Source organism: Sinohyriopsis cumingii, chromosome 3, assembly GCF_028554795.1.
Source record: "Sinohyriopsis cumingii isolate HCF-2022 chromosome 3, ASM2855479v2, whole genome shotgun sequence".
NCBI classification, from domain to species: domain Eukaryota; kingdom Metazoa; phylum Mollusca; class Bivalvia; order Unionida; family Unionidae; genus Sinohyriopsis; species Sinohyriopsis cumingii.
In genome coordinates, this window is record NC_142963.1 from 18,550,168 (window position 1) to 18,570,326 (window position 20,159).

Here is a 20,159-nt window from a genome sequence, read left to right on the forward strand (position 1 = left end):
CGTTTAGTCAAACATGGGGACATGTAATCTGTCCTGTCCAAAGCTTCTCCACCCCTACGAAAAAAACTCATTCAATCAGCTTCCAAAGAGGTCATCGATACCGAATGTTGTTTGAACGTGTTGAAAGGCACGATCCCTTTGTCCAAACACCAGATATAATGCTTAGGCAAACATCGTAACGTTCTTCGCCAAATGGTTCAAAAGAAAATCCCCCTTCGTCAAAAAAAGAAGATGTTGGTCCAACGTGGAGGAATTTTACCTCTCTTGCTAGGCCCATTGCTGAAAGTAGTCTTGGGAACCACCTTGGGAGGACTGGTGGGAGCAAGATAAAAAGGCCGTCTGAAGTCCCAAGATCACAGAATCGACCCCTGACATCCCATGGAAGGACGAAAACTAGCTTTAGTGCCTTACAAACGATGGATGGAATACCATCGTTGGCAAGAACAACGCACCCCACATTTACCTCCCAATCCCAGTTTGAGCGAAATGTCCCAGTTACAACACGAATTGCAGTCCTTGATGGATCGCCAAGATTTGTCCGAAACAGATAAATCGCAAAAGTACGGTCAACTCTTGCAACGACTGCAACTCTTTCATCAGAAGGCTTTAGACGAAACAACTCTACCCACTCTGAAAGATTTTAAGACTTTGATGAAAGGTCCAGCACCAAAACCAGTACCACTACCACCACTACCAGTGACCAAGACAGAAAAAGGAGAAGAAGAGGAAGGGTTTCAAACTCCACCAGAAAAAGTACGCAAGTTAACAACACCACCTACCTCCAGAATTGGATGGATTAAAAAGATGATGACCACCCCTTCTTCATCAGATGAGAAAAAGAAGGTGAAGACAGAAGTGAAACAAGAAAAAATATCCCCTGTTCAGACATCCTCCTCCTCCTCCTCGACACCTATTGCCGGCCGCACACGCAAAGCATTACAATCGAAGACAGTACCCCAAGAGAAAAAGAGTGGGTGCCTTATTAACACACAAACCAACAAATAGAAAAAGTCTAAGCCAGCATTTGCTACGATCCCTCCCATCCTGCATGTTACGCAGGAGTTCAAAAATTGTATCGTGCTGCCAAAACTCGACTGAAAAGTCTCCGTTTACCTCAAGTGCAACGATGGTTACAAGAACAAGCTACCTACACTTTACACAAACCCATTCGACGCAAGTTTGCCAGAAGTCGCACCCGAGTGGAAGGCATCGATCATCAATGGCAAGCCGATTTAGCCGATGTCTCTCATTTGGCCAGCTACGATCGTGGCTACAAATATTTGTTTTGTGTCATTGACGTCTTTTCCAAATTTGCCTGGGTCGAACCCTTGACTTCCAAATCGAGCAGTGAGTTAGTGCGAGCCCTGCAACGAGTGTTGAAACAAAGCGGTCGTCACCCTCTTCGATGGCAAACGGACAAAGGTACCGAATTTCTGAACCAAGCTTTCCAAAAAGAATTAAAGAAACGTGACATTCATTTTTTTACCACCGAGAATCCCGAAACCAAAGCCAGCATCGTGGAGCGTTTTCAACGCACTTTGAAAGAACGCATGTGGAAATATTTTACGCATCACCACACTCTGAAGTACATCGACATCTTACTGCACCTGGTGCAAGCGTACAACCAATCTTACCATCGAAGCATTGGACGTGCCCCGCAAGAGGTGACTCCCGACAATGAAGTGTTGGTGTTTGAGCGCCTGTTTGGTCCGTCCCCGACGAGGGCTGCCCCCAAGAAAAGTGGAGTGTTGGCCGTAGGAGATTAGATACGCATTGGCAAAACCAAACGCACTTTCGACAAAGGTCACTTACCTAACTGGACTACCGAATTGTTTCGTGTCACTGGACGAGTGCATGGCCATCATCCTGCCGTCTATAAATTGGAAGACATGAACGGAGAAGTGCTCAAAGGAACGTTTTGTTTGTCCGAGTTACAACGTGTCACCAAAAAAGAAGACGACGTGTACGACATCGAAAGCATTATCGAACGCAGAACCCGTAAAGTGGGCAAACGACGTGTCAAAGAAGTCAAAGTACGTTGGAAAGGATATCCACCCAGTTTTGATTCTTGGATCGACGCTTCGCATGTCATCGACTATAAAAGAAGTGACCATCATGCCCTTTCACACAAACGCAGCTACTACTGCTACCACTCCTTCACCTAGTTCTTCTGTGCAAGATTTACAAAAACAACCCTGGTGGGTGTGGTGTGGAGAACGTGTGCCTAAAACACAAATCGTCTTTTTCTGCCAAATCTTCGTGGTGTATTGTGTCATCGGGGCAGCCATCGCCAATTTGAGTTTGCAAAAAAGAGACAAAGAATTCTGGACCATTTTATTAAGCAGTTCCATCGGTTACCTGCTTCCTAATCCCTCCCTGAAATTCACCTCGAACGGGTACAACGGGAACCTTGTGTCCAGTGCCAGTGTCAGTCACCACTCCAACAACAATAACAACCCCATTTTGGGCGGAGACACTCCTCTGACGTCCAGTAACCCCTCGGACAGCCACAGAACTCTGGAATTATGAGTCACCAAAACCAAGTTTACTTAACCTTACCCAGTGACAGTTCCATGGAGGTGTTTCCCAAGAACACGTTGTGCTGTTACACGGCCAAATTACCTCAGGCCATCCCATTAGATCACGAAGCCCATTGGGAAGTGGCTTTAGTAGAAATCATTCACCCGACCCAAGTCCTCAATGTCCTTCCCAATCAAAATTTTTTTTGATGTGGAAGTTCATGACGAACAATTGCAACAGTACTTGGATACCTATGGCAAATATGACAAGAAAACCCCTGGCACAAAAAATCAAACGTACACCACCTATCACTTGTTCATTCCCCCAGGCTATTATTTTAGTGGTCAAGATTTGGTCAGCACCATAGCCTCCAGGTTTAATGTCGTGTTTATGAAAGCTTTGGAAAGTGTTAAAAAAAAGTGTCACCATGGAATATCACAAAGCAGCTGGACGCTTCTTGATGAAATTTGACGGGAGTAAAATCGTGTCCATTTTATTTTGTCCTGAATTGTTTGACATGTTGGGCGGAGACATGGACATGAGAATGGCCATGATCAAGAAAAAGGAATTACCAATCATTTACGACAACGAGTCTTTTAGCAAGTTATTTCGTGCCCCGGTAGAACTGAACCAAGGACTGAATTTGATGTTTGTGTACTCCGATGTGGTGGAGTATAACGTGGTGGGACACACCTCTATGACGTTACTGCGTGTCATTCCTTTCAAAGTGGATTCTGCCACGACCGCTGACGAGGAAGGTCGAAACACTTATCACGTCCACCGCGAATTTGTACATCCTCACTATTTACCTGTCAGTAAGTCGTATTTGGACACGGTCAACATTGCTATAAAAGGAGATCTGGGACAAAATATTCCATTCACCAAAGGAAAAGTCACGGTGAAACTCCATTTTCGAAAACGGTTCTCTCACGACCCGTAAGTCATGTATCCAGTGTACCGAGGGGTTGCTCGACAGCGAGGACACGGTTTAGGAGATATGTTAAAATCGGCCTTTCGTTCGGTGGCCCCGGTGTTGAAACCGATGGTGACACGCGGATTGCACGCCTTGAAAGATGCGGCACTGACACAAGGCAAAGAATTTCTCCAAAATGTCATCATCGACAAACAAAATCCTAAAGAAGCCTTCATGAGGGCTGGCAAAAATGTCTTGCTGCAAACGGGCAAAGACCTTTTGGGCCGACGAGAAACACCTATAAATGCCCTGCACGCTACCGAGTCAGGCATTCAGCAAAGACAAGGCAGAAAGAGACGACGAAGAAAACACCCTTTCACCAGTCGTCACACGTCTAAAGCTAGAAAGGCAAAGAAAAGAAGAACCGTTCGAGACTTAGACGTTTCCGATTATTGAAAAAACAGAAAAAATGATGCACCGTGAGTCTTGCACCTGTTCCAAGTCGGAACTGGATCTGTTTGCCATGCCCCCCACCATGATGACCATGCAAGAATCCCAGTGGGTGGAATTTCATCCCGTCTCCTCTTTGACGGATTCCGCTCCCATCGAGTTTGAAATCAAAGGACAGCCCGAAGATTACATCGATCTGAATAGCAGTTACCTGTACTTGAAAGTGAAAGTGATCAAAACGGACAACACCAATCCAGGAGGCGATGCTAGAGTAGCTCCTGTCAACAATTTCATGCATTCCTTGTTCAGCGAAGTGGACTTGTACTTGAATAACAAACTGGTCAGCAGCAGCATGGATACTTACCCATATCGTGCCTACCTGGAAAATCTCTTGACGTACGGAAAAGAAGCCAAGAATACTCATCTGGATGCTTGCGTGGTATGGAAACCTGACACGGCAGGTGTAGCCACCTTTAACGACACAGTCCTAACAGAAGATGACAATCCTCACAACGTGGGGTTTAACTATATTTTCAAGAAGCCCGACTTTACGTGCGTCGTGTGGAACTGTTACCTAAAGTGGGAAACGACGTCAGTCACACGTTGAGCAGAACGACCGCCAAGTGTCCGATACGACGCGTAGAAGTGAAAACGTTCACCATTCCCGCTGGACGGCGATCTATGATCGAAGATCATCTGTTCCAAGGACAGTTACCCAAGCGTTTGATTGTTGGTATCGTCAGGAATTCAGCCTTCAACGGAACCCACGATCAAAATCCTTTTGAGTTTCAACACTACAATGTGTCCAAGATCGAAGTCAGTCGCGACGGCAAGACCTTGTGTACCCGACCCTTTGAGCCTAACTTTGGTGTCGCGAAGAATTATTTGAGATCGTACTTGTCCCTGTACGAAGCTACCGGACAGTTAGGAACCAACACCAGTCACGGCATTACGTACGACGATTACGCAGGAGGCAATGCTTTGTGGGGTTTTGATTTCACTCCAGACCAAGGCAGCGACCAGGAACATTTTCACCCTATAAAATCCGGTCAGATTCGTGTGGAACTTCAGTTTGCAAATCCACCTCCAGATCACACAGTGAACGTCCTCCTGTATGCAGAATTTGACAATACCATAGAAATCAACAGTTTGAGAAAAGTCATTCTAGACTATTAGAAGCCATGGAAGACTGTTATCCCTCTTTAACTATTGGAAAAACTTTGAAGATGGAATGTGAGGAGACCGGGGAAGAAGAAGAAGAATCCCAAGACGAAGAAGTTATCATGATGAAGTCGAGATGGCCAGAACAAGAAGCCCATTTAGTCTCCTGTTTTGCGACAGTCCTGGCAGATATAATGAAAGAATTGATCAAGGAAGAGTGCTATGGATGTCACAACGATCATCCCAGTCAAATTCAACACGACAAATGTCTGATTTTGAGTCAAGAAGAAAAATTGGACGAATATCTGGACAAAGCTTGGGATCACATCGAGATGGAATTCGTGTTCAACAAGTGGTATAAAGGCTTGGATAAACATTCTTCTCCTCCATTAACGTCTCTGGAGTGTCGTCGCATCGAATCTCTCTTGGACCAGAGTAAGAAGTCGGATCTAAACGCCTTTTACTTGTCAGACATTTTCAAGCAAAAAGTCATGATCGAATTGATCACTTATCATGATCTGTGAAGAAAAAAACACACAAATCAATGGATACCTGGGAAGTTTATTATCTTTTGAACCACAGCTCGTACACGGCTTCTTGGAATCCTGTCGTCTGTGCTAAAGATGAACTCCCTCGTCGCAAACCTCAAGACCATCTAGCTTATGTGATTAACACGGACAACAGTCATCTCCCAGAAACCCACTGGGTAGCCGTCTACTTTCCTCAAGAAGGATGTGTGGAATATTTCGATTCGTACGGATTGTCTCCTCTGGAAGACGATAGCATCGACTTTATGAGAAGAAATGCTCAGACTACCCGATTCAATAATGTGAAATTACAAGGCACAGATTCCTTGGTGTGTGGACAATATTGTGTGTATTTTCTGCATCATCGCAGCCTGGGCTATTCCTTAGAACATTTAGTGACTCATTTTGATCCTCGTTCTTCTTCTAGAAACGATGTGAAAGTAGATCAATGGTTTTGTGACCATTATGCTTTTATTTTGTCTCAAGCTAGGAAACGTAGTGTCCATCAATGGCCTAATGACTTCCAACAGTGGAAATCACAATTTCATTCACAACGTTGTCAACCCTGTTTAAAGTAGAGTGTTAATTGAAAAAAAATGTTTGTGATTTGAAAAAAATGTTTGATGTTATATTGTTGGATTATTGCTAAAAATGTTATAGTTGATTGTTAGTGTTAAGTGATTTTGAATAAAACAATGTTGTGTTTTGAAAAAAATGCCTTTGTGGTTTGTGTGGCTATATAAATCTTAATTCATGCTCTTTGACTTCTTACTATCCCTCTCATGACACTCATTGAACGTTGCGGCTCGAAAACCGTGGAGGGATGTTTTCCTTCGCGTCCGCGCTTTGACTTTAAAGCCGGGGCAGCCTCCAGTCTAACCATCCATTGTCGACTCATCCTCCTACGAAGATGTGCTCCAAACTAGCTAAGCTAAACGAAGCCTACGTGAATTTGCATAGGGTCAGACACAGTCTGATACCGAAGCCAGAAGAGATAGAGAATGTGAGAATGTTAAAATTCACTGAAGACCTGGTAGAAGAGCTCTTCAGAGAAGAAATGAACAGGGAGAAAGAAGAATGGACAGAGAAGCACAGACTTCAGAAACAGCAGAGAGAGCAGCAACAGCAGCAACAACAGCAGAAGCAGCAACCTGAACATGACAGAGGCTTTGTCGATTGTCGTATCGACACCAAAGAGTTCTTCTTCTCTTTCCGAAGAAGCAGACCTATCGTCAGAAAGTATATCGTCAGAGGACGTCGCATTCTTAGAAACTAAAAGATTGCCATAGCAAACAAAAAAAAAACAACAGCCCTTTTCAGGGCTGCCCAAAACTATAGAAAAGAAATAGTGATCCATTTGCCAATGTGTGTATGTAGAGTAGTGTGAATATAAACACTGACTCTTTTTTATAGTGTGAGTGCATGTGTTTATGTTGTTGTTGTTGTTGTGGGGCTTAACGCCATTTTTCAGCACATGATAGGCTATACATGGCGGCCAGTAATAATGGTGGAGGAAGAACCCGGAAAACCCGGAAAAGAACCACCGACCCACGAGAAGCTGCTGGCAAGCTTTCTCACATGCCCACATTGGCTGAATCTTAGCTCGAATTGCCGCAGACAGAGGTGAGATGGCAGTGATCCGTAACGAAGAGCGCTTTAGACCACTCGGCCACTCCGGGCCCCATGTGTTTGTGTATATGATTGTGTGTTTGTAAGTGCTCACGTACGTTTGTTGTTTGTTTGTAAGTGCTCACGTACGTTTGTGTGGATAGTAGATTATGATCATGCCTTTTTTGCTGTTTGACGTGTGGGGAGAGTAGATTTTGGGTTTGATTTGATTGCTTTACGTATGTGGATAGTATATTATTTGTTTAATAAAATTTTTTAGAATAGTGATGGGCAGTATAACAAAGTGAGTGAGTGTTTCTTTTAGGTCCGCGCGTTGTTTGGTCATGATCTAGGTAATATCAATTTTGTTTTAAGAGATGTTTTCCTTCACGTCCGCGCTTTTAGTATAAATTGAAACTGGCTACCCTGTTCATTCGTTAAAAAGACGATGAATACCAGAATAAGCAAACTTCTTGAACTCCAGATACATCTGGAATATGTCAGGCGCCTGTTAAATGAACTGGCAGCGGAGGCAATAGTAGAAGAGGGAAGAATAAAGAAAAAAGAGGAGGAGAGAAGACAGAGGGAAGAGGAGGAAAAGAAAATAAGAGAAAGGATGGCTTACAAGATACCGGAGACAGAGGATTGGGGTGCTGAACCAATCATCCTCTCTCTGCGCTCTCAAGAAAAAAGTAAAAGGAGACTGGGGAAGAAGATGTGTGTGTGGTGCCAGGCCTGGAAGGTGCCATCATTAACCAGGTGTCACTGGAGTTCAAAAACAAACAGCCCTTTTCAGAGCTACCCCAATCTCTAGAAAAAAAATAGTAATCGATTTGCCAATGTGTGTATGTAGAGTAGTGTGAATATATACACTGACTCTTATGTGGTGTGAGTGTATGTGCTTGCACGAGCTGACGGACGTTTGTGTGGATATTAGATTATTGGGCTTTGTAAGTGATCACGTATGTTTGTGTGGATAGTAAATTTTGGGTTTAATTTTAATGCTTTGCGTGTGTGGATTGTAGATTTTGGGTTTGTTTATTGTTGCTTCAGGTATGTGGATAGTAGATCATATGAAATGAAAAAGTAGGGGATGTTTTCCTTCACGTCCGCGCGTTGTTTGGTCATGATCTAGGTAATATTAATTTTGTTTTAGGAGATGTTTTCCATCACGTCCGCGCTTTAACTATAAGAATCCACAAAGTTTGATGTTCGCATCATTCTAAGGAATAATCAAAACGAAGATGGTGGTTGCAAGTGAGTTGTTCAACAACTCGGTACATATATACTATTGGATAATGGATGGTATCTATGTAGTGGAGAGACTAGAAAAAGAATGGAAGATAGCAGAGTACCTGGACTACGCTAAATGTCTAAACGTAGCAAAATAAGTGATAGCAGGAATGATAGAAGAGGAGGAAAAGAGATTCAGAGGTATGATAAATCCCACCTATGTCAGAGTGGGAAGCCTAAAGGAAGCACTTGACAATGCAAGCAAAGTCAGGTGCTTTCTTGAAAATATGTCGCATGGGACAGAGTGCTCTTTTGTGGAGAGAGGTCTGGACAGACTGAAGAATGGAGAGGAGTTAATGAGAAAAGTGATGGAAGTAGAGGTAAAGAAGATTAAAGAGAGATGGAATAAAGAAAGAAAAGATAAAGAAAACAAAAAGAAACAGGCAGAGTTTGAGAGACTCAATCAAAATTGGATCAAAGTCCAGGAAAAGTTCCGAGCCATGGGTCACCCGGACTGGATACAGGAAACAGAAAAGAAGAAGAAGAAGAAGAAAGGAATGATGGAAAAAATAAGGGGATGGATAAAGAAGTTAAGGAGTTAGAAGAAGAAGAAGAAGAAACCCAAAGGCCCTTTTCAGGGCCACTCCAATCTCTCGAAAAGAGATAGACTTTCAATTGTCCACCCCATTTTTTGTTTTTTATTTTTTATTTTTTTTATTTTTATTTTTTTTTTATTTTTTTATTTTTTAAAAAAAAATAGAGACCCATCAGGTCGGGACTCTATTAAAATAGGGTCCCGACCCTGTTCCATTTTCCCTTGTCGCTCAACAGTCCCAAAATATATTCCCCATGTTAAATTCCCCTTGTCGCTCAACAGTCCCACGATTTATTCCCCATGTTAAATTCTCATTGTCGCCAGGGTACAAACTTTTTTCTCTAATGTTAAATTTTCCATTGTCGCCAGGGTACAACCCCCTATTTTGACATTAAAGTCCCATTGTCGCTAGGGTATCCCCATTCACTACTTCTCTCTCTCTCTCTCTCTCTCTCTCTCTCTCTCTCTCTCTCTCTCTCTGGTCATGGAAAGAACTTGACAAAGAGTTTATGAGACAAACAGTCTCATAAAAGCTAATGGATAAATCTTTTGTCGTAAAAGTTGACGGATAAATACCTTCTCGTAAAACATATTAATTATAGTCTGCAAGTTAGAAATAAAAGAATTATTGAACGTTTTACAAAACAAATTATAATATAATTAAATTACTGTTAGAAAACAAATCATAATATAATTAAACGACTGTCATTTTGCGTTAAAGAATGATTGAACCATCTGAACTTAGATAGTTAAAACTATTGTTTAAAAGACTGTAATATTTAACTTTACTTTGCGAATATTAAGGCAAAAAAGTGTAAGAGATATGACCAAGGCCAGCCTCGGTGCCTCTTTGGGAACGGCACTTAGCTTCCATTTGCCCCACATGACATAGCCAGTACTGAACGTATTAAAAGTACCGTTGAAACCAACAACAACAAAAAAACACCAAAAGTAAGAAACACAATATCAATGTCTCATTACACAGGCAAACGATCGTATCAAAATTTTCTCTCGATATAGATCTTGAAATTTTTATTTCGAAAATTTAATGCACTAAATTTCTTAAGTTAATAATTTTGGAAATATACATTTTTATCATAAAATCATTGGATTTCACACTTCTCATATTCCCTGCACATCCTCCGTCAGATATCCTGGCTGACATATAGAACTGATCATATGCTGAGAAATGGCATACTTTATACACTCTGTTTCAGGTGGGTATCCAGTATCGTATCAGTGACATCCAAAGAACTTTTTCAAATTAAAACTAAACGTTATTATTTTATCAATCACTGATTGTTATTACCATATGATCACACGTCATCATACAGTAATAATATCAAATGTGATTATGTTTTTATTTCTCCATACGTAAATCTTGTGTACTTCGGGTCTACATGTCACCACGATGCCCTTATTTACATATTCGTATTAATGCGTGGCGCTTGCAGGTTGCTAGATATTCTCATTTTAAAGTATATACAATATGCTCTAATATTAATGTTTCTTTCAAAATAGCCTATGATGTACCACGAAGTTGTTGGAATAGTTACTGCGAGGCAATATTAATGCTATTTTACATTGTTTTCTTCAATACCTTGAACTAGTTCTGACCAATATATGTGTTGGAAACATAATAGGTATTCTGTCTGTGAGTGTTTAGCTCTCTTTCTGTTATTTCCATTTTCTTCAAAGATAAATATGTCATGTTGTACATTGATTAAGTAGGTCATGCGAAGCCGTTGTCATCGTTGCACAAGGACAGATTGAACGTTGTTTAGTATTTTAAAATAAAGATGACCAATAATTATATTATATTATATTATATATATAATATTATATAATTATTAATTTATATGAACTGAAAACAATTATTTTGCTCACTTAATGTTAAGTCGATTTACAATTTGAGAAAAGCAGATCAAACTGGCCGCTCCTCGAGGTTGTGGCTAGAGTAGGATATCCAATTTACAAAAATGAAATAATTAAGAAAATGTGTGTGTGTGTGTGTGTGTGTGTCTGTGTGTGTGTGTGTGATTTTGATTTTTAACGTAACTTTAACAGTTTGTCAGTCATATCGCTATGATTTCTGCAATGTGGGAGTTTTTAGTGAAGTCAAGCACTTGGCTTTCATACTGCAGACATGTAGCATCATGTCCCACCCAGTCACATTATCCTGACAACAGGCCGACCAACCCTAACACTATCCTTTTAAATGATGACCGCCTAGCGAGGCAACTGTTAGTACCATTTCAGAAGTCTTTGGTATGACCAGCCCCGGGTTTGAATCCGCGACCTACCACATCCGAGGATGACGCTCTAACCACCTCGCCACCGGAGCGGTCTATGAAAAAAATGAAACACCTAAATTGAACGAATTGTAAACAGAAACATACGTAAAGGAAAATAACTGAATAATTAAATTAAATGCGTAATAATGAAAATGGTATTTAATAACTCGCGTGTAAAAGATTAGAAAATGACCGCTAAGGATTGACTTTGGAAAGATACATTGAACTTTCGACATGTCTACGCTCTATTTTCTCTCCAAGACAATTTCAAAGAGGGCGCCACCGATCGGTTATGGTTAAGATAGAGTATCCGAAAACAAAAGGAGATAAGAGAAAATGAACGGAGATGGCTTCAGACATTTATTTCCTTCTGCGTTATATATAGCCGTTCATTAATGCACAATTATTTTACTATATTTAATGAACCTTGTATTTTTTCTGCACGCAATAGCTTAACTTTAGTGTACGAATTGTGTCAGCAAAGGTAGACCATCGCATGTTTGTGTACTGATATGGCCAATAAACTAACTCAAGGGAAATAACAAAAATGTACTTAATTGATAAACAAGTAGATGATATTTTAGAGATTCCTATATTCGTTGCAGAGCTGGCAACTTTAACACTGTATACATTGTATACCGCTCTTTGAGGTTTTGACTGATATCCAAATATCTTATGTAATATGGCCGCTTATCAAGGTAAAGGCTGAGGTAGAATATCCAAATGTATTATATATTATGTGATATGGCCGCTCCTCAAAGTTATGACTGAAGTCGAATATCCAAATGTATCATATTATATAATATGACCGCTCCTCAAAGTTATGACTTGAGGTAGAATATCGAAATGAATTATATTATGTAATATGGCCGCTCCTCAAAGTTATGACTGAGGTAGAATATCCAAATGTATTATATTATGTAATATGGCCGCTCCTCAAGGTTATGACTGGATAGGATATCCAAATGAATAATATTATGCAATATGGCCGCTCTTCAAGGTTATGACTGAGGTAGAATATCCAAATGTATTATATTATGTAATATGGCCGCTCCTCAAATTTATGACTGATGTAGAATATATAAATGTAACATATTATGTAATATGGCCGCTCCTCAAAGTTATGACTGAAGTCGGATATCCAAATGTATCATATTATATAATATGACCGCTCCTCAAAGTTATGACTGAGGTAGAATATCGAAATGAATTATATTATGTAATATGGCCGCTCCTCAAAGTTATGACTGAGGTAGAATATCCAAATGTATTATATTATGTAATATGGCCGCTCCTCAAGGTTATGACTGGATAGGATATCCAAATGAATAATATTATGCAATATGGCCGCTCTTCAAGGTTATGACTGAGGTAGAATATCCAAATGTATTATATTATGTAATATGGCCGCTCCTCAAATTTATGACTGATGTAGAATATCCAAATGTATCATATCATGTAATATGGCCGCTCCTCAAAGTTATGACTGAAGTAGAATATCCAAATGTATTATATTATGTAATATGGCCGCTATGATATCCAAGTGAATCATATGTAATATGGCCGCTCCTCAAGGTTATGACTGAAGTATGATATCCAAGTGTATCATATGTAATATGGCCGCTCCTCAAGGTTATGACTGAGGTAGAATATCCAAATGTATTATATTATGTAATATGGCCGCCCATCAAAGTTATGACTGAAGTCGGATATCCAAATGTATTATATTATGCAATATGTCCACTCCTCAAAGTTATGACTGAAGTAGAATATCCAAATGTATTATATTATGTAATATGGCCGCTCCTCAAGGTTATGACTGAAGTAGGATATCCAAATTAAATTTCCAACACGAAATAATTAGGAAAAATGAAATGTGTGTGTGTGTGTGTGTGTGTGTGTGTGTGTGTGTCCGATTTGGATTTTTAACGTAGGTTTAACAATGTTTCAGTCATATCGCTACGATGTCTTCAGCGAGATACAGGATGAAAAAGTAAGACTAGAAGCAGAATTTGTCAAAGAACCTAGAACGATTGTAGAAGATGTTGTCCATAACCACAAAATGCAACAATGTTATAGGAAAATACAGTTCCCGGAAGGCTCTAGTTAATTGAACAACATATTTATGTATTTATTTATTTACATAAGAGAGGGCAGGGAGACAGAGAGAGAATTACAAAAATAAATAATGAAAGAAAACGGAAAGTGCTATTGCTGCATCCTAAAGAAGAGTATTAGATGACATTAACATAATTTTTAAATGCATAATACGTTTTAAATACATAATAATTTTTAAATACATAATAGTATCATACAGACTGGAGAACTGCATGATGACGATGATTTGAGCTATTCCCAGATGACAAAGGTGTTGATGCATGCAGACCAGGTGACAGGTACCGTAACCCGCAGACCTGAGATCGTGTCTCCGTAGAGTACGAATTCAAATTTTGTGGGATGGGGATAATAGATGCATGCATATAAATGCAGATATAAGCACCAAAATCTATACTTCAGTATGCCCTATTGTGTCATAGATATGTCGGTATCCGAAAACGCTTAATACATACTATAAAGAATAATGCCACATAAGCATTACTTTGTTCTCATATGACGCCTGTCTATGGCCTAACATTTCAGTACCAAATAAACATTAAATTCTCTTATGTTCAGGAATAGGATTGTGACTGAAATATTTGAAGGAACAATTTGGGTTATTTTTACATTATTCAGATACCAAAGCTCCGCTAACATATTTCGAAAGCGCTTTGGATGGATTCATACTGTTTTTGTCAGTTTTTCTGTCATTCATATATATATATATATATATATATATATATATATATATATATATATATATATATATATATATATATATATATATATATATATATATATATATATGTATATGTGTGTGTGTGTGTGTGTGTGTCATTTGATTGATTTGATGTGATAGCGTGTTTTTTTTATATATCTGTCCATTTCAGATAATTTAGCAAAAGCACTATAAGTAATTGTATAGCAAACATTGAGCTTAACATTTCAAAACTATAAGTAAGAAAGTTAAAATACGTCAGCTGATATGCACATGAATATCGCCGGTTTATGAATGAAACGCGTGAATCAACAGCCATGTTCACTACGATTACAGCCAGTAACAAGAATTGTTTGAAGAAAAAGGTAGGGGCAGCAGACGTGTATCTGTGATTTTACAGTTATTGTGCAACTGTCAAATTTCGCATCACGGAAACATCAACTAGTTGAAAGACTATGAAAATTTGCAAACCAGGTGGGGCTGGCAGCTGTTAAACTGTCCCTTGGAGGCATTGTGAGAAACTGGGATGCGTACTTTGTATGGGAATACCAACATTTACTTTAATCATTTACTGCGTGTTGGACAAATTGTTAGTTCCAACCTCGTTTGATAGCATGAGAAATTGTCAGTATCATTTTCCGAGTCCCAGGATATGACGGTACAATTCTAACACTTTACTGAATAAACATTTGATAGGTGTACAATACAGGTTAGGTAGTAAAGAAAGTTAATTCAAAGAGGAGGTGATGATAATAATTTACCAATGACGGATCTGGAAACAGGTCTGGGATGGGGGTGGGGTGGGTGGGGTATATGTAGGCATGGGGCCCTGCGACAAAACTCCCTGTTTGGTACCCAGGGGGAGAACCGATTGAAAACTTCTGCATGTTAAGCTTCAACATGGCCTATTTTTAACCAGCAAACTGTAAAGAAAACTACCGCTCCGCTGGCCTAAATAGTTAGAGCGTCCGCCTTCGATGCAAAAGGTCGCGAGTTCAACACCGGCCGAGTCGTATCAAATATTTAAAAACGGTACTAACAGCTACCTCGCTAGGCGCTCAACATTAAGAGGTTAGTGTTAGGACCGGTCGGCCCGGTGTCAGGATAATGTGACTGAGTGGGACATCATTCTACATGTCTACGGCATGAAGCCCCAGTGCTAGACATCGAAGTAATAAAACTGAAAAATTGTTAAAGCTAGTTAAAAAAAACAATACACACACACACACACACACACACACACACACACACACACACACTGTAAAGAAAACTTAAATCGGGAAAACGTTCCTAGATTGAAACAGTGCAAGCCTTGGCAAAAGGTAAGAAAAATATGAAATTTTTAATTTGTTAGACATTATCGTAGAATATTTTGAGAACCAAAAGTGAGCTTCGTTAAAAGTTTTACCATAATTACAAAGTTTATAAATGTAGTACAATACTGAAGTATAACAATACATCGTCTCCGATTTTCACATAATCGAGACCGATATGTATATTTAATGAACATTTTAACAAAATATCTGAACTCCTAAATGCTGTCTAGAGTTATATAGGCAGTAGATCTAATTTCTTGACATTATATGTAGTTTATAGTTTTTATTAGTTTAAAGGTATAACTGCAAATATACATGACTATTTTCAAAGTAAATTAGGAAAGTCCTAAAATAAAAAGCCATACCAGCAGATCAGGAGGAAAAGGACTTGATCAAAGATTACTTAATGAAGTTATGTCAACGTTTCTGGACCATATTTCGACATGAAAAATTATTATTACTGCCATATGCGTGGTAAATTCGTAGCACGATTTGTTAATGGCCCGGCTTGGAATGATACTGAGTAAACAATAAATGTACAAGGGACTCGACGCAAGCGCTTCACCTGCTTCGATTCCCACTAATTCGATATCATTCTTTACCGGATCAGTAACAAACATGCAAATAATAATATAATATGAGGCGCCGTAGCGGACAAAAGCTAGTCCTATCATAACGGTGCCGTTGCAATTTTAATGTCATATGTCCAGAATTCCAATTTCACGTGTTGTATCAAAATTGCTTGTCCTTAAAGTTTCATTTTCTAGGTCGAGATTTTAGATTGTATCTGTTGAATTAAACAGTACTGGTTGAAAGTTACATTTTTTATGTCGAGGTTTTATATTGTGTCGTTTGAATTACACGGCGGTTGGTTCAAATTTCAATGTCTTACGTCGAGAATTCCTAGTTTACGTATAGTTCAAAGAGTTTGTGTTGAAAGTTCCATTTCATATGTTGCGTACTTAGATTTCATCTGTTGAATTACACAGCGCTGGTTGAAAATTTGATGTCCAATGTCGAGTTTTTAGCTTATATCTTCTGAATTACACGGCGGTTGTTGAAAACTTAATGTTATATCTCGAGAGTTTCAATTTATCATGTTGAATCACATTGATTGTGCTGAAAGTTCCATTTCGTATGTTGAGTTTTCAGGTCGTATCTGTTGAATTACACAGCGGCGATTTGACATTTTGTGCTTGTCAGAATTGTTATTGTTATATGGCGAAATGATGGATTGGTGTTAAAAGTAACATTACACAACGTCCACTTTAACAGTTCCAAATAATATCAAGTATTAAGATACATCATTCGTGTATTCAGTTATCAGGCGCCATTACATTTTATGCATTTACAGTTTGAAAGTTACCATTCACAGGTCAAGAATTACTATGAATTTCTTCGCTAGAGGTCGCTCTCGTGAACAGACCGCGTTATGTTTAAACAAAGGGGCTGCTTCTCGTTGCTGTGAAATTCAACAGATGAAATCTAAATACTCGTCATATGAAATGGAACTTCATCGGAAACAGTTACATACACCGTGTGAATTATTGATTCTCAATATATGATATTGATATTTTAGCCACCGCTCTGTAATTCAAAATATACGCTGTAAAACGTCGACATATGAGGTATAACTTTATACCACCACTACAAAATTCAACACATAAAATCTAAAATTTCTATCTAGAAAATGGAACTTTAAGGACATGCAATTTGATCGAACACGTGATATTGGATTTCTCGACATACGACATCGGTTTTCAACTGAAACTTTATCATTGAACCATCGTTTGTCCGCTATGGCGCCTCATAAATGTACATCTGTTTCAACAAGGATTTGTGAGAAGACCATTTTAATCAGTTTATACAAAATAGGGCGGATTGGTAAGATGTTTTTAACAACGACAGTGTTGAAACTCTGGAAAATATTTAAGCTAAAGTGTTCATCATTGTTCCGATATGATTGGATGAATTATTGAAATTAACATCTTTTTAAAATAGGGATTAATATATAAGTGCTCCGTGCTTTTTTGGAAGAGTGCTGGAAATATTATATTAGATATAGAATAATATATCATAGGATTGAAAACAGTTACCATATTTTTAAATGCTCAGAGACTTAAAAAAATGTACACCTCTTCTATGTAATATAATGTTCTAGATCGTCCGTAACTCTCTCCTCCAAGTGAAAATTTTGACATTGTTTACAAGAAGACCTGAATATAGAAAACTGCTTATTACTGTTATCCAAGAGGCGCTTGTACTTAATTCAGCCTTGTGCTAAAACTAAACCATGATGTCATTGCCCCCGGCTGCGACCATATTGCGTTCTGACAAAGCCGCTAGGGACGCGTAGTAACACGGATACTGGCAGCATTTTGAAAGTTATAAACAAGCTATATATTCTTCTGGAAAATAATTATTTAATATGGTGACCACTAAGCATTTTTGCTATGGATCATGTGCCAGTGATTCGAGATACCAGAAAGATGGTGTTTGGTTCATTGGATTTGGAAACGGTTTTCCAAAGCATAACAAGGAGAGAGAAAGGTGAAAGCGATGGGTACATCATTGCGGCCGACGTGATTTTACCATAACAAATGTGACGAAGGATACATATATATGTAGTATATGTAGTCTGCACTTTTTTAGTGGAAATGGACCCACCAAGGAACACCCAGACCCAATTAAACTGGGAATCATAGTAAGTATTTTTCTTTTCTTTGTATCTCTGTAATTTCTCCTACAGAGGTTATATCATTAGAGGAATGGCACAGTTTCTTAAGTCAAGCAACCTAGATACCATCAATAATAATAATAATAATAATAATAATAACATTAATAATACTAAATTAATGCATTAGTTAATTAAAACAATTGCAAATAAGCTAATAAACTAAACAATGCAATAGTAGAAGGGGGGTAAACATCTTTTTTTGTTTCAAAAATATGAAGATGATATATGTTACAATGCACTAATATTTAAATGTTACCTGATTTTTACAAATTATTTTGAGAAAATTTGACTTGTTAGATAAAATAAATATTTGGTTCAGCAGTCTGTGACTAGAATAAAATGTGAAGACAAATGTTATTTTTAAATTTACAAAGCTTGACCAGACTTGACAATTTTACCATGCACAGTATATATGTACTTACAGATTTATGGAATACCAAGAAGAGTATCAATGTTAATAAACTGTGTGTTATTTATTATTTTCATAATTTTACTTTTTAGTTATATTCTTTTTTACTTTTGAGAAAGCCACCAAAGAAGCGTGTGAAACCCACATCAAAGCGCTTAAAACAAGACGTTTCCTTGAACAGTGTTTTAGAGGATGGCGAGAAAGGTGCAGGCACATATATCTGTTGTGTAAGAAAGGGTTATGGTTTTTAATGCCAGAAAACAGTAGAAGTGCAACATGTTGAGATTACAGTCAAACCTTTGGTGCACGAAGCATCAACACAGACCAGTAGATATGTGGCATCTGAAACACTGCAACTGAGTGTCCAGAACAAGATTCTTGATAAATGATTTGAAAGTGACACTCAGTGAACTTGAGCTGTTTAAGTCACCACCTAAAGGACATGAACCAAAGGCCGGTGACAAAAATGAATTGCCTGAAGGAAGAGTAAAACGTCATGAAGTATTTTGCATAGACAAAGTGAGAGATGGTGACAGTATGTTCCGTTTTTACACTGGCTTGACATGTATAATGTTTCTAAGGCTCTGGCAGTTTCTTGGTATTTTTGCTTTGAAACTAAATTGTTGGAACTCAGCTGTTTCGGACCCAGAGAAAACACCAAGTAAGCGACGTGGGAGAAAGAAAATAGTCCCATAAATGAACTGTTTCTCACTTTGATCAGACTTAGGCTTGGCCTGCTAAATACAGATCTTTCATACCGCCTTGGCATAAGCACCAAGCAAGTGTCCATAATTGTGCTCACATGGTATTACATCATATATCAAAGATTCAAGCCATTGAAGAGGCCAGTGTTTGCGAGCAGACATTTAATCTAAAAACATTTACCCAAGAGCTTTAAGACATATAAGAACATTAGATGCATCATTGATTGTACTGAAGTATGTGTACAGCAACCAGGAAACTTTGGAAAACAGGGAATCATGTACTCGGCATATAAAGGTCACGCAACATTCAAATTTCTGGTGACAGCTGCCCCAAATGGTGCCATTATGTTTATATCAGATGCTTTTGAAGGAAGCATTTCGGATAAGGAAATTGTAGTACAGTCTGGACTTTTAGACACGCTTGAGTCAGGTGAGCAAATAATGACTAATCGTGGATTTTTTTTATTAAAGACATGCCAAATGAAAAACAAGTATCCCTATTAACCCCACCATTTCTAGAAGTAGGATGAAACTGACTCCAGGAAGAATCACTAACTAAAGATATTGCCAAGCATAGGCTACATGTTGAACGGTCAATTGAGAGAATTAGGAAATTTAGACTGTTACAAAAAGTAATCCCACTCAGTATTCAGCCTGTCTTTTCACAAATTGTGTTTATTATAGGTTGTTTAGTCAATTTGCAAAATCCTTTCGTGCAGTAATTGCAATCTAAGACGTTTTTTTTGTAGTATTCTGAAATTTAACATAGATATACAGACAATAAAGTTATTTTGACATGTGCTTTCCTGTAGCATGTAAAATGTGAATCATTTTAAGACTAGCTGTCATCGTTAGAGACAGCTGATTTTGTATTACT

General features: G+C 38.6%; 1 pseudogene; it reads left to right on the forward strand.

Moving 5' to 3' along the window:
• The first annotated feature begins 13,265 nt into the window (after positions 1–13,265).
• On the forward strand, positions 13,266–20,004 carry LOC149802498 (uncharacterized; annotated as a pseudogene).
• Positions 20,005–20,159: the final 155 nt, after the last annotated feature.